Here is a 12754-nt window from a genome sequence, read left to right as displayed (position 1 = left end):
AATGTGACCCCCTTCCCTCCAAATTATTGTAACTGAAATTAAGGGGCTTTCAGGCAAAGATATGGGAAAAGGAGTAACAGTTCTTTACTAGCGTGTAAGGCAAACAAAAACAACACTGGCAGCAACAACAAACAGAACCAGATACCCAACCACGGCCTTCCCTTCGCTGCAGGCACTTCCCCTTTGCTGTAGTTCTGGTCACAGCTGGGCAGGGAAGGGAGGCAGCTAATGAATAAAGCAATTACTGAAGAAATTTTAATTAAGCTACACCAAGGAATACGCTGGCGAGCTCAAGCACTGTGTGATCAATTCGGAAGAACTTATTGCTGTGAGGGAGTCTATACAGGAATCAAACAGAGACTGAACAATGCTCAATTTGTTAAAAGGTAAATAAGAAGGTGATGAGAAAACACCCTGGTGAGGGAAGAGCCCTAGCCCTTAGACGCTTTCAAAATATGCAAATAAATTACACTGAGTTCCCCAGAATACAGAGGTGGAAATACCTTCTTGTAATAGTTGATCACCTCACCCACGGGGTAGAAGCCTTTCCTACCTCAACTGCAACTGCCTCCAAAGTGGCTAAGATGCTATTAGAACAAACCATTCCCAGATATGGCATAGTGAAAGAATAGACTCAGATAAGGGAACGCACTTGAGAAATTTTACATTCTATATGTGTGGAATTAGACATAAATTGGAGATTTCATACCCCGTGGCACCCTCAAGGCTCTGGATGTGTGCAGAGAATGAATGCTATCCTTAAGAACCATATTACCAAATTAATGGTTGAAAGCAGATTAGCATTATTAGAGATCAGAACTGCTCCAAGAAAGGGCAGAGGAGTTTCTCCCAGTGAAATGTTACTTGGGTTACCTTATCTGGGAAGGGAGGAGGGGTTGCCAATGGCTGAAACTAATGACTCGGCTCTCAGAAATTATTTGCAGGCAATTGTACTCTCTCTCATGGATCTTAGAAGAAAAGAGTTGTAACCCCAAACATCACCTCTAGACTTTCACATACACCAGGTAAAACCAGGAGATTGGGTTCTAATAAACTTGGAATGATGATGCCTTAACAGCAGCATGGGAAGGTCCCTTTCAGGTACTTTTAACAACTGAAACAATTACCAGGACTGCAGAAAAGCTCTCACGCCTCTCAAGTCAAAGGGCCAGTGGAAGCTCCTCCCCAAACTTGTGCAGTGGTACAAGGAAGTGACCCTTAAAAGTTAATCTTCAAAAGATGATTTAATAGTGAACAGTCAAGGGCAAGACTGGACTGACCTCTGTATTTGCCACCTGAGAGCCTTTTGCTCCTCTGTGGGCTGCAACCCCTTGGGCGTTGAGCAGTGGGAATATAAGGCAAACCAGACTTTGACAAAAGAGGAATAGGAGATTATGTTCTAAGCCTCTGCAAATTGCTGGATGGAGTGTCATGGCTTCTATGCTTCACCTCTACATCCCTGCAGTGTGCTGTTCTAGTGCACAGAGCTCAGGAAACAGGTATGGATACCGAGGAAGGCAACCTTTGGTGCTACAGTCACCATCTGAGGTTTGCATCATCCCAGCAAGCACAGATGGAACTGCTGATGGCAGACACTGCACACAAGCGTATCTACATCCTGCTTTGCTTGAGTTGGAGGAGAACTATGGACAGCAACCAGAACTGACAAATCAGGAACTTTTAAATAGACTGAATTTAACACTGACCTCAGAAAAGACTGATTAATCTTATTTATAACTGCTTCACAAAAGGAGCCAGTTAGTGCTGACCAGACAGGGTAATTAAATCAAGGGGTTCAGCAATAAAAGGATAATAAAAGGAAAGGGTGGATTGTGAGAGATGAGGTGAGATTTTGCTGAAGCCAAAAGGTTGTTAGGTTAAAGAATGAAAGGTGTTGTTTGGATTGTTTGAATTCGTTCTGGTTGGTTCAGTGTTGGTGCTGGAACACCATGACCTTCCCTGTGTGCATGTGCTTATTTATTATATTAAGAAGAAATAGCCACTGGTGTCCCTCTGAGGGAATGAGGGAAGATGACCCTTTACTACATGGGCCAGAGAAGTCAGCACTTGGGTTTCTCTGCTGAAAAAGACAAATCCTCTCTGCACCCTTGGCAGCTCCAGCTGTTTATCCGCAGTGAATTTAATCTTAGTTTTACATGAGATGTGGTCATGTGTACTCGGGAGAACTGAAAACTGCTGCAGGACTGAGGAAGGGCCAGGACATGTCTACTGTGGTACATAGAGTTGGTCACACATCCCACCTCAGGCTGCTGCCACTGGAACCCCTCAGCCTCTGACTGAGACTGCTGGTCATGAGCTTCCCAGGAGCTTGGTTTAACCCTTTCCCAGAAATGGCTTTTCCTTTAAATACTGCAGTTGGAAATCAGAGAAAGATCTGTATGGGGCCTGCATCCTGCTAAGGGGCGTCCTCATGCTATGGAAACACTTCAGCAGGACAGAGGGGTTTGTTTATTAACTCCGGGATAGAAGCAGCAGTTTTTAGCCTGGATGTGTCAGCCGAGGAATCAGGAACTGCCGCACGATGGCATTGTCCGCTGCAGAGAGAGGCAGAGGCTCTTCCAGCTCAGAAATCTTCGCAGGAGCCTTCCCTGCGGACAGAGCACGGTGTGAGCTCCTCACACTCGTGTTCAGGATAAGGTTACGCTGCCACTAGACTGGACTAACCCTCTCAAAATGGCTTTTTCCTGATGGAGGAATCTCTCTGTTCCCAGCTCCTGGCTGAGGTGTTTGAGCACAACAATCAGAGCCTGGCAGGGTTCTGCTCTTGCGCTGCAGTGTTGCATGAGGGGTGTCGCCTTACACTGAGGGAAACTGTGAGCAGCTCTTTGAGAATTAGTCAGTCAGGAACGAAATTAAGTCAGCTGAGACAAACAGTTATTGGTAATGAAAAAAGCAAAGACTTACTCTACTAAGGATGGCTAGAAAAGACAGAGCAAGAGGAAGAAAAATGGGAAAGGAGTTGGTGGGGGGAGAGACAGAGGCCTGGCTTAGGGGTAGGGCTGGCTGGACACAGGTGGCTCAGGGACGCAGGTGGCTCAGGGACACCGAGATGAAGCAGGCAGGGCATTGGTCAGGGATGCAGGGAGACAGGACAGATGTGAGGGTGAGCAAGGTCCAGCAAGGGCCTCAGCAGGCCAGAGTCAAAGCAGAAACAAGACATAAAAGGCCCCCAGACTCAAAAAGCAAGTTTGGAAAAAACCCCATGGCTTGCGTTGCAGTTATTTTCATGGCCCTGTCTCCTCCCAAAGCCTGCCTGCTGACAGGAGACCACTGGCCCAGTCCAATGCCCCAGTGCAGCCCCTCAGCAGAGACCTTTAGCCATGGATTGCAAAGTGTCTCTGGGGTACAGTGCCTTCGGGGCTCCCCTGCTGACAGCCTGTCCCCTGTGACACATGAACTGGCTGCCAGGAAAAGCCTCCCCAGCTACAAGGCTTTCCTCCATCTTCTCCTTGGTGCCTCCTGGACAGGGCACATGTATAACCCATTCCCCATATGCCTCTGACAACCAGGGTTGAGACAAGTCACAAGTAAATTGGCTCCTCAGACAGGATAATATGCTGTCACTGGTTTTGACACCAATGTGTCTGTGCCACAGTTTCCCAATTAAAGGCCTCAATTTTCTCTTGTTTTAATGATTTAAGGTTACCTCCTCCCTTTTGACTTCAGTTATTCCCTGTCTGATGTTGCTTGCCAGCACCAGGAGATGTGATCACTGTACCTGTCCATGAGAATCTTTGATAGAATTCTTGGCAGCTCCCTCTAAATCTCGCCAAGACTTGGTTCTGTGTTTATCTGAGGAGGGCTGAGGTGCCCTGGTTCACGTCTGCCTGCTCATCCAGGGAGCTGTCTGATGGTTGTGCTGTTCAGTTGTTTCTGCAGAGCTTTTGAAGTCTGCTGCAGGCCTCAGCCTCCATAGCCCTGAAGCTGGAGCACGACTGGAAGATGTGTATTCTGTGTCCCTGATGCTTTTCGCCCGTGGTTCCTCAGCCCACTGAACACTTAAAAGATTTCTTTCCTGTCCTAAAGGAATGTTTTATTTGGATAGGGCGCACACTTTCAAAAGTAGCTCACAAACCTGTTTGAACAGCTTCACATAAATTTCTTTTTGATGTGCTTTCTTTCCATGAGCCGATACCAGATTCTTTTCTTTAGGTGTGTTTGTAGGGCACTGTCTTTTGTCTCCCTTTCTTCATGTTCCTACCCACGCTTCTCTCTCAAAATAGAGAAGGTTCAACACCCCTGCCACCACCACCTTGTTAAAATAAAAGAAATAACCCGTAATGTCGACTTTCTGGAGCAGTGTTCAGCTTTTTCTAGGTTATAATTAAGCTTCTATTTTAACTTGATTAACCCAACAGTAAATTTAACTTTTCTAAACTGAAAAAATTAAAAGCTTGAATTAAAGATCTGAAAGTAGTATAAGCCTCTTCCATCTTCCTCCTATGGGAGTGACTTCAAGGTGATTAGAGATCCAGCCTCTTAGTGCAGAAATTCCTTTTTGGACTACACATGCTTTACAATCCCACTGATTTCAAGGTCTCTGGGGAAACTTGGGTGACATTCAGCAAAAATAATTCTGATGCTGCAGCTCAACCGAGATAGTGTTGGTATTTGGATCTGATTTAGTAACATAATCCCCCTTCTTCAGCTGAGATTCCAGATACTAGTCAGCATCTCCATGTTTAAAGAGAGGTGCTGGCTCATTACCTGCCATGAAAGGACATTGCTTAATTCATTATTGAAATATGAAGCCAGAAGGTTTCTATATATTTTTCTTATGTGGGGAAAAAAATCTCTTTTTGCAGTGCAAAATACCAATACCCCTAGAAACCTCTGTTTCCTTTGTCCTACTTCACATCCCATGTTACTTCTTCCTAACTTTTATTTTTGGCTGTAGATATAAACTGCATTTTGAGTTATTTCCTCAAGTACTAAGGCAAGTGCCAGCACTTGAACTGTGATTTTACATAGACACTCCTTCTGCGTTCCAAACTCTTGCCTAAAATGGTTTCCAGCTTTTAATTTAAATCATCTGATAAATTGACCAGCTAGACTCTATATATAGCTAGAATTTATAATAACCTCAGAGTAAGGGGAAATCAAACTGCATGCTCAGGAAGTAGTTGTGGCCCTTCCATTTTGCCCTGAAAGAAAAAAGAATTTTCCAAAGTGCCCAAGTTTTCTTGCAGGTTTTCTTACACTGGATAAAAAAGATGAAGCAAATGATAGTTTACATGGTTACCCAAGAATGTTATGTCATACAGGGAGATAGCAGGTGTGATCTAAACTCCCACAGAAGAAGATAATTTCATGAGGACTTTAAAGCCCTCTACTGGTGTCTCAAAAAGACAGAAACTCTTGAAACACGCAGAGATCACCATCAGGCAGTGCCAGGACATTGTGGCAGTAAGCAGTCCTCATTTTCACCCCTTAATTGGGACTTCAAAGTCTTATGTGGCCAAGTTCTGCCATTCATCTTTAAATACCTTCTCTGATCACTTGTTCATGATAGTTCACAACTTAGCAATATTCTAATCCATCTGCACAATTTCTAGAGAGAGGAGAATAAGAATGCTGCCCCTATACAACAAGATGTGTTTGCCACAATGAAAGAAGTCTGAGAATGCTCTATGGGCTCTCACCTCCTGGCCTTCTCTCCTCAGAATTTCCAAACACACTGACAGACCCTGGAGTTTATTGGACCAGATCTGATTTCTCAAAAGATTGGAGCACTGAAGAATCATTTTTCTTGGTTGCAGCATGAAAGATTTGCTATGCAGCTTTTACATTAATTTTGTCTCCAGAAATCACCTTTATCTAACATTTAGCTGATTATTGGTGAAAAGCACACCTGAAATTATTCTAATTCTTCTTCAAAGTCCCTAAATTACGTCCAGGTGTTAGAAACATAAATTACTTTTTGGTAGTATTGCTTTGTTAAGTCTAGGGCTTGACAGGCTTCAGTGATCTCAGAGCTGGGGGAGGTTAGCAAAGCTTGGGAAGAAGGATGTGATTCTGATAGCAGGCACAGAGAATGCAGAATTTGCAGGCCACAAGGACACTTTGCAAAACTCCCAAGATAAGGAGGAAACTGACAAAGTCAACTCAGCAACCATGCTAAAATCATCTCCAGCTGGGTAGAAGGCAGTTCAGCCAGGGGAATATTGCAACCACCACTTCACAGCCACTGACCCAAGAAACCCAGTGTCTGAAAAGAGAAAGACTGAGCATGGGATTAATTAGCATGGGAAGCCAAAGAGCCATTTAACCAATCAAAGGCAGAATACCAGTTAATAAGAGAACCAGGTAGCTTTTAGCCAGGGAATGCTGATACCTTTGTTTACTAAAACAGTGTGATGGTCAGAGAGCCAGCCTCTTGTGGCTTACCCCCCAGCTCCCTACGTTGCACAAACTACAGCAGAAAATAGAAATACCTCACCTTGGTGCGTGAATTGGCACCGTGCAGTGGGCAGCGAGCCCACACTGGGGCTTCTCTCACTGGGGTGAGAGAAGAAACAGAATGGCACAGTCAGTCCTCTTGTGTAGTCACACTGCTGACAGCAAATGGTCCAATTTCAGACCACAATGCCTTTTTTCCATTATCTTCCAGTACAGTGAACTACAGCTACAGATGGATTAAGTACATAGAATCACAGCATCATAGAATGGTTTGGGTTGGAAGGGGCTTTGAAGGTTACCTCGTTCCAACCCCCTGCCATGCGCAGAGACATCTTCCACTATGCCAGGGTGCTCCAAGCCCTGTCCAACCTGACCTTGGAAACTTCCAGGGTGGGGCAGCCACAGCTTCTCTGGGCAACCTGTGCCAGGACCTCACACTCACAGTAAACGATTAATTCCTAATATTAATTCTAAATCTGCTCTCTGTCAGTTTGAAGCCATTTCCCCTTGTCACTCCAGGCTCTTGCAAACAGTCTCTCTCCATCTTCATTGGAGCTCCTCCAGGTACTGGAGAGATCCACTTGGTTAGCCCTGAAGCTTCTCTTCTCCAGACTGAATAATCCTAATTCTCTCAGCCTTCACAAAGTCATAAAACTGCAACACTTATCCTAGTGTTATTATAAATACCTCATACCGTGCCATTATCAATAGTATAAGCATACCCAAAGAACTTTACTAGTATGCTTAACTATAAAATAAGGAACCACTACTCTAGGTGAATAAAGCATTAGGATTTTTCAGGCCCATTTCCTAATTTATGAGTTTACTTATTAAAATCAGTATAAAAAGAAGACATGTTTTGGTTTTGGTTCTCCTGTGGGTTAACTCTGACAGGCAGATAAACTCCACACATTCATCTCTCCTCTGCAGTGGAGTAGGGCAGAGAGTTAGAAGGACAACACTGAGAAAACTCAGATAGAGACAGATTAGTAAGTGAGGCAAAGCTTTATGTGCAAGCAAAGGAAAATAATGAATTTATTCTCTGCTTCCTAGGCAGATGTCTGGCCACTTCCAGGAAAGTGAGGCCTCAGCCATAACTCCAAATGTCCCCTTTCCTCCTTCTTTCCCCCAGCAGTGCTTGCTCAGCAAGATGCCATGTGGAAGAGGATTCGCCTTCCATCTGCTGGGCTGCCCCAGCTGTGTCCCCTCCCAGCTCCCTGTGCACCTCCTTGCTGCTGGGCTGGTGAGAGAAGCAGAAAAGGCCTTGGCACTGTGTAAACACTGCTCAGCAATAACAAAAACACTGGTGTGTTATCAGCACCGTTGAGGTTGTAAATCCAAAACACGGCATCACACCAGCCACTGTGGAGAAAAATAACTCCATTGCAATAAAACAGAATACAGGTTCTGAACCTTGCCTGCAAACTCAAATGCATTTATTCAGTGAAAATCCCTGTTTCTACCAGCCCAAGTGAGATGCAACCTAGAAGCTATGTAATGAACAGTTCCATTAGCATCTTAAGAGGGCTCAGAGGAAACCAATCTCCTAATAAGCTGGTGTTTATGTTTGGTTTTATGGGTATTTCTTTTTCCTCCATAGGGAGAGTAGAAAAAACACAGGGAGAGTAGAAGAGAATACAGCAGCATGCTCAGCTGGTTTATTAAATCAATGAGTTAGAAAGCAGTAAGTAGCTATGGAACTGAGGAAAAGAGAAAAGAGAATATTAATAGACCATGATAAAACACTCCACAGAAAACACAGTTATGCTAAAGAGTATCCTTTTCCTTTCTGCAAAAGGCCCATCACAGAGGGCATAACCAGGGTGGTACAGAAAGCTGCATCAAGAGCTTGTGGGGGGAAAGAGTTCTTTGTGTTGTAATGCCTATGGAAATTCTGTGCAGTGTCAGAGCTCTTGCAAGAGCTTTAAACTGGTACAATGCCTTCAGGTTTAAATTCAAGCTAGGTGCATCCCTGCTCCCAGAGCAGCAACCTTAAGTCACTGCTCTTGGACTGCAGCTTCAGAAACAGGCAAAACAGACCTCAGCTTAGAAAACCTAAAAGCTCATTTTCAGTGCCTTGAGCAGATTCAGGAGCCACCTGTATTATACATGTAAATACTAAACACGAAAAAAACAGGAGCCTCAAAAAGGCAAACCAGCTTGGTAATTTGTAGAGAGTGACTTTGATCAAAATTAAAATGTGTTAATCATCTGAAGATGACATTCACATTGTTCCTGGTGATCATGAGCACTGTACTGCAACAGTGGATAACAATTGGACATAGCCAGTAGGATAACTGGATATGCTTTTCAAACTTATTCTTAGTATTCATTGAATTATTCATTGAATTCTCATCCTTCTGTACACTTCAGCTCTGCTGTAAACTTCAGAGATGTTTTCTTCACAAGGTTCTAACAAGTTACTCTGGATCCATAATTGCTGAGACCAAATGGAGTCCAAATGCCAAGTGGGATTACTCTTTCTCAAAGCCTGGAGTCACACAGAATGAAGCAATAATTAAATAATTGTGTGCCTCCCATACACATAACAGTCCAGTTACTGACCATGTGCAATCATTTTTTACTTTTGCTACAAATTACCTAAAAGAATAAGCTACAAATAATATCTTGAACCTGTTTAAATTCAGGGGTGGCATTGCAATACCCTAAAAAATTCTAAAGGTACCTAGTGCTGTTGCAGTAATACACGAAAACTGTTAGTTTGTATTACCAGTGTTATTCATATTAAGTCAAAATGGCTCAACTCGGCTTTACAAAGCAGGAAACAAGTCATGGAGAGTTGAAATGATGGGGTTGGGACAGTGTAGCCAGTCTGCTTTTTGTGAGAGATGCTCTAAAGCAGTGGCAGTAATAATGTACTCATCTCCTGTAACTTTGCTCTTTGTGATCTATTATCCACCTCTGCAAATTTTTCTGACCTGTTTTTCCTACGTTTCCTCAGTTGAGTACCAAAAGAAAATACAGAACTTCAATGTTACTACCAAAATAATGTTTGTTTTTCAAAATAAAAAAATACGCAGAACTTTTAGAAAACACAAGAGAAGTGTTGGGATGTATAAAGAGTACAAGATATTGTACAATATTTTTACATTATCCTACATCAGCCAAATAAATGGATAGTAGGGCTTGAGGAACAAGGATATAAATGAAGTTTTGTTAAAAGGGCTTATTTTGGTCTCTAAGTGATAACTGTCATCACCATGATGTAAATACTTCACAATCTATTTAAATTTTCTTAAGTTGTATTATTCCTGATCAGCTATGATTTATTTAATTTCTGTTGTACTCATCACTGAATTATCTGAGCACAATCTCTGAACAAGACAAATGGTAAAGTAGCAAAGGGCTGCAATAACTGAGCAGCCAACAGGATAAATCATATATTGGCTTTGCCAAATCCTCTGTGAGTGCTTTCATTTCTTTTCCTCCTTGGTTTAAAATGCAACATATTTTCATTACTGCTGATGATGCCAAGGAGCTCTAAACTGCATCTGCTGAAGGGAACTGTACAGTTCTTTTTAGTGCCTATGATCAGAGAATTGCTTCATTGCTGCTATGATTCATATAGAGCTTCACCAGCAAGAGAAAGCCCCTGGCTAAAATAAAATAATACAATTAGTTTAATGTAAATCAACCTTAGGAAATGGAGGTCTCTCATTTTTAAAAAGCCCAAACAAATAAATCTAGCATCCTGTACTCTTGGAGATTCCTTTGGAAATATCTTCGTTAATAGATTCTGCGCAGGGATGCAGGTGGGAAAAGACACTAAATCAATTTTCCTATTGATAAGAGATGTTGTGGACTACAGGGCATCACAACAGCTTAAACAGGTGTTGTGCACATGTTTTCAAAATATAATTGCTTTCAGATTTTTTTTTGGCACTAGACAGAATTCAGTGACAATAGACTATAAAAAAAACAATGTTTTGGAGCTCAATGTAATCAAAACTGCCTTGATAATGCATTGAGGCAGCCAGAACATACATCACTAGGATTTTCTAATTTAATTTATAACTACTAGAAAAATAAATAATTCAGCCTAACAGAAATGTTTATAATACTTTATTCTAACAACAAAACATGATTTATGCTCCAGAGAAAATTACTGAAATAAAAATTGCATTCTAACTGAGGATTTGTTTTTGCCATTTATGGGTTACTTCTCCTTTGAGCAAAGTAATTAGCCCTTATTCAGGTCTTCTTGTTCCTGTTAAGAATAGAAACTGATACAAAGACATCAAGTCCTTCTTGAACACAAACCTCATTGTTCTCCCAAAAGAAAGTGGTGTCAAGTACGTCAGGAGTATCTGGGGAATATTTCTTTGGCACAATGGTCCAAGGATTGTTTGGTTTGCTTTAGTTTGGTTTGGTTTCCTCTCCACACAGCATCAAACCTTGCATTTAACTCATCTACTTCAGTTTTTTGATCAGCCTTCCATTGGGTCTGTGTTTCCAGTAGCAATTCTGGAATTCTTCTGAGTCTGTGTTTTCCAGTAGCAGCTTCAAATTCTTCCTCTAACTTCTGTCAGATGTTTGGCAATGCTGCAGTCAGATTTATCCTGAATGGCTGCTCCACACCATGAAATTCAGGCCTGAACCCTCAAAACAATCTGATGTAGTCATATATAGGTTCCTTTGCTGAACAAAGGAACTTTATGTTCTGAAAGTAAAATATCTGAATCGGGAGGAAATGTTGACTGTGACTGCCAGCATTTATCCACAAGTACACTGCTCCATTTCCCTTCCTTTCTGCACTGCATTTTAAACATCACTTTCTCAAAGAAGAGATATCCCCAGCTTGACCAGAAGGTACAGAAGGTGATGAAAGAACTCTTAATTCCCTTCTGCCCAGGTTCTCACAGCATGTTCATTAATATTGTCACTGCTTGTCTATATTCATCAAATCAAGTTCTGTGTTTTCACTTTTGTAGGTCCAATCTACCAGCTGCTGAAGTCAGTTGAAAGCCACCATGCTTTTACTGAAGGCTTAAGTGATACGAATGGCCATCCTGCAGACTCTTTCTAGGGGGGTTAAATTTACAGTCAATTGTCAGAATAAATCCTGCTTTTACATCAGTGTATGCTTCTGTACTGCATCATCAAATATTCTTAAAGAGGTGCTCAGGAATTAAATCAAACTAATGGAATCATGATTATGCAAAAATATCTGCTATACCTTACTTTGGTTGCCACACCCGACCTATGCAATGACTGGTCCTACCATACATCATATTTCTACGAAATGGCCATCCTTCAACATTTTGACCTGCAAACAGTACCCAGTTAAGGTATTTAGGATAAATTACTTTTGGTTCAGGACCAAGGGGTAATAGAGATCGCTTTAAATCAATATGGGGAGGTTTAATTAGAAGACTCACAAACCATTGCAAAACAAATGCAGTTTGAAGGCCCAAATTCACCTCCTTGGCTGTTGCAGACTGCTGGAGTGATGCGAGTGAGCTGTCCCCAAGTCTCTTCATCATTCTGCATGTCACTTAGTTGCCATATGTTATCTGTTTTACTTTCCCCAGTCACTCTCTGCTTCACCATTCATTTGAGTTAGAACTGTAGCAAGATGCCAGCAGAGTGAATCATTTGGAGACAAGTGCATGTTATTCTTTATTCAGCTGCTGCCTGCCTGCTCATGCATTCAAATGGCCAGATCTAAAGTGACAGAACCTTGTATTGCCCATTACAGCACTGAATTAGCCAAGTGCAGGGAGCAGGGAGGGGATATTCATGATATTACCAGGGGAGCAAGGGAGAAAAAAAGGTTCCTGATCTTTAAAACAGTTGGATCTCTCCACACACTGATACTTAGAAGGAAGTGAATGGCATTGCTTTACTATGTCACACATAAAATTCTTGATGGTGTTAATGAGCTGGTTCTGAGTCTTTGTCAAAACAATATCTTAAGGACAACTTAAGTGGTGTTTGAGGCACCAGACTTCACTTTTGATAAAATCTGCTTGAACTTCTTGAGGTAATGGACCTAGTGAAACTTCCCTGAGGCTAGTACTACTTCTCCTTTGCTCCTAACATGTATTTATTTATTGCTTGATATATGGCAGGCTTAGATGACATTCTCAGAAATGGCCGTTTAAAAATATGTGATCTAAAAGTTTTCACAGACTACAGAGAAAAAAAAAAAACAAAATTGCAAAGGAATATGAAAATTCTCTTCATTCCTCCACTGTCTCACTTTACTGTTAATGAAAGTTAACAGTACATTACATGTTATAGCTAAGATTTTTCCAACATTTTTTGCTTCCTTCAAATATTTGAACACTGAATACATGACCCAGGATTAAAT

Source organism: Melozone crissalis, unplaced genomic scaffold (assembly GCF_028551555.1).
Source record: "Melozone crissalis strain CALT ecotype California unplaced genomic scaffold, PUWL_Pcris_2 ptg000007l_1, whole genome shotgun sequence".
NCBI lineage: Eukaryota > Metazoa > Chordata > Aves > Passeriformes > Passerellidae > Melozone > Melozone crissalis.
Note: the sequence above shows the minus strand (reverse complement) of the source record.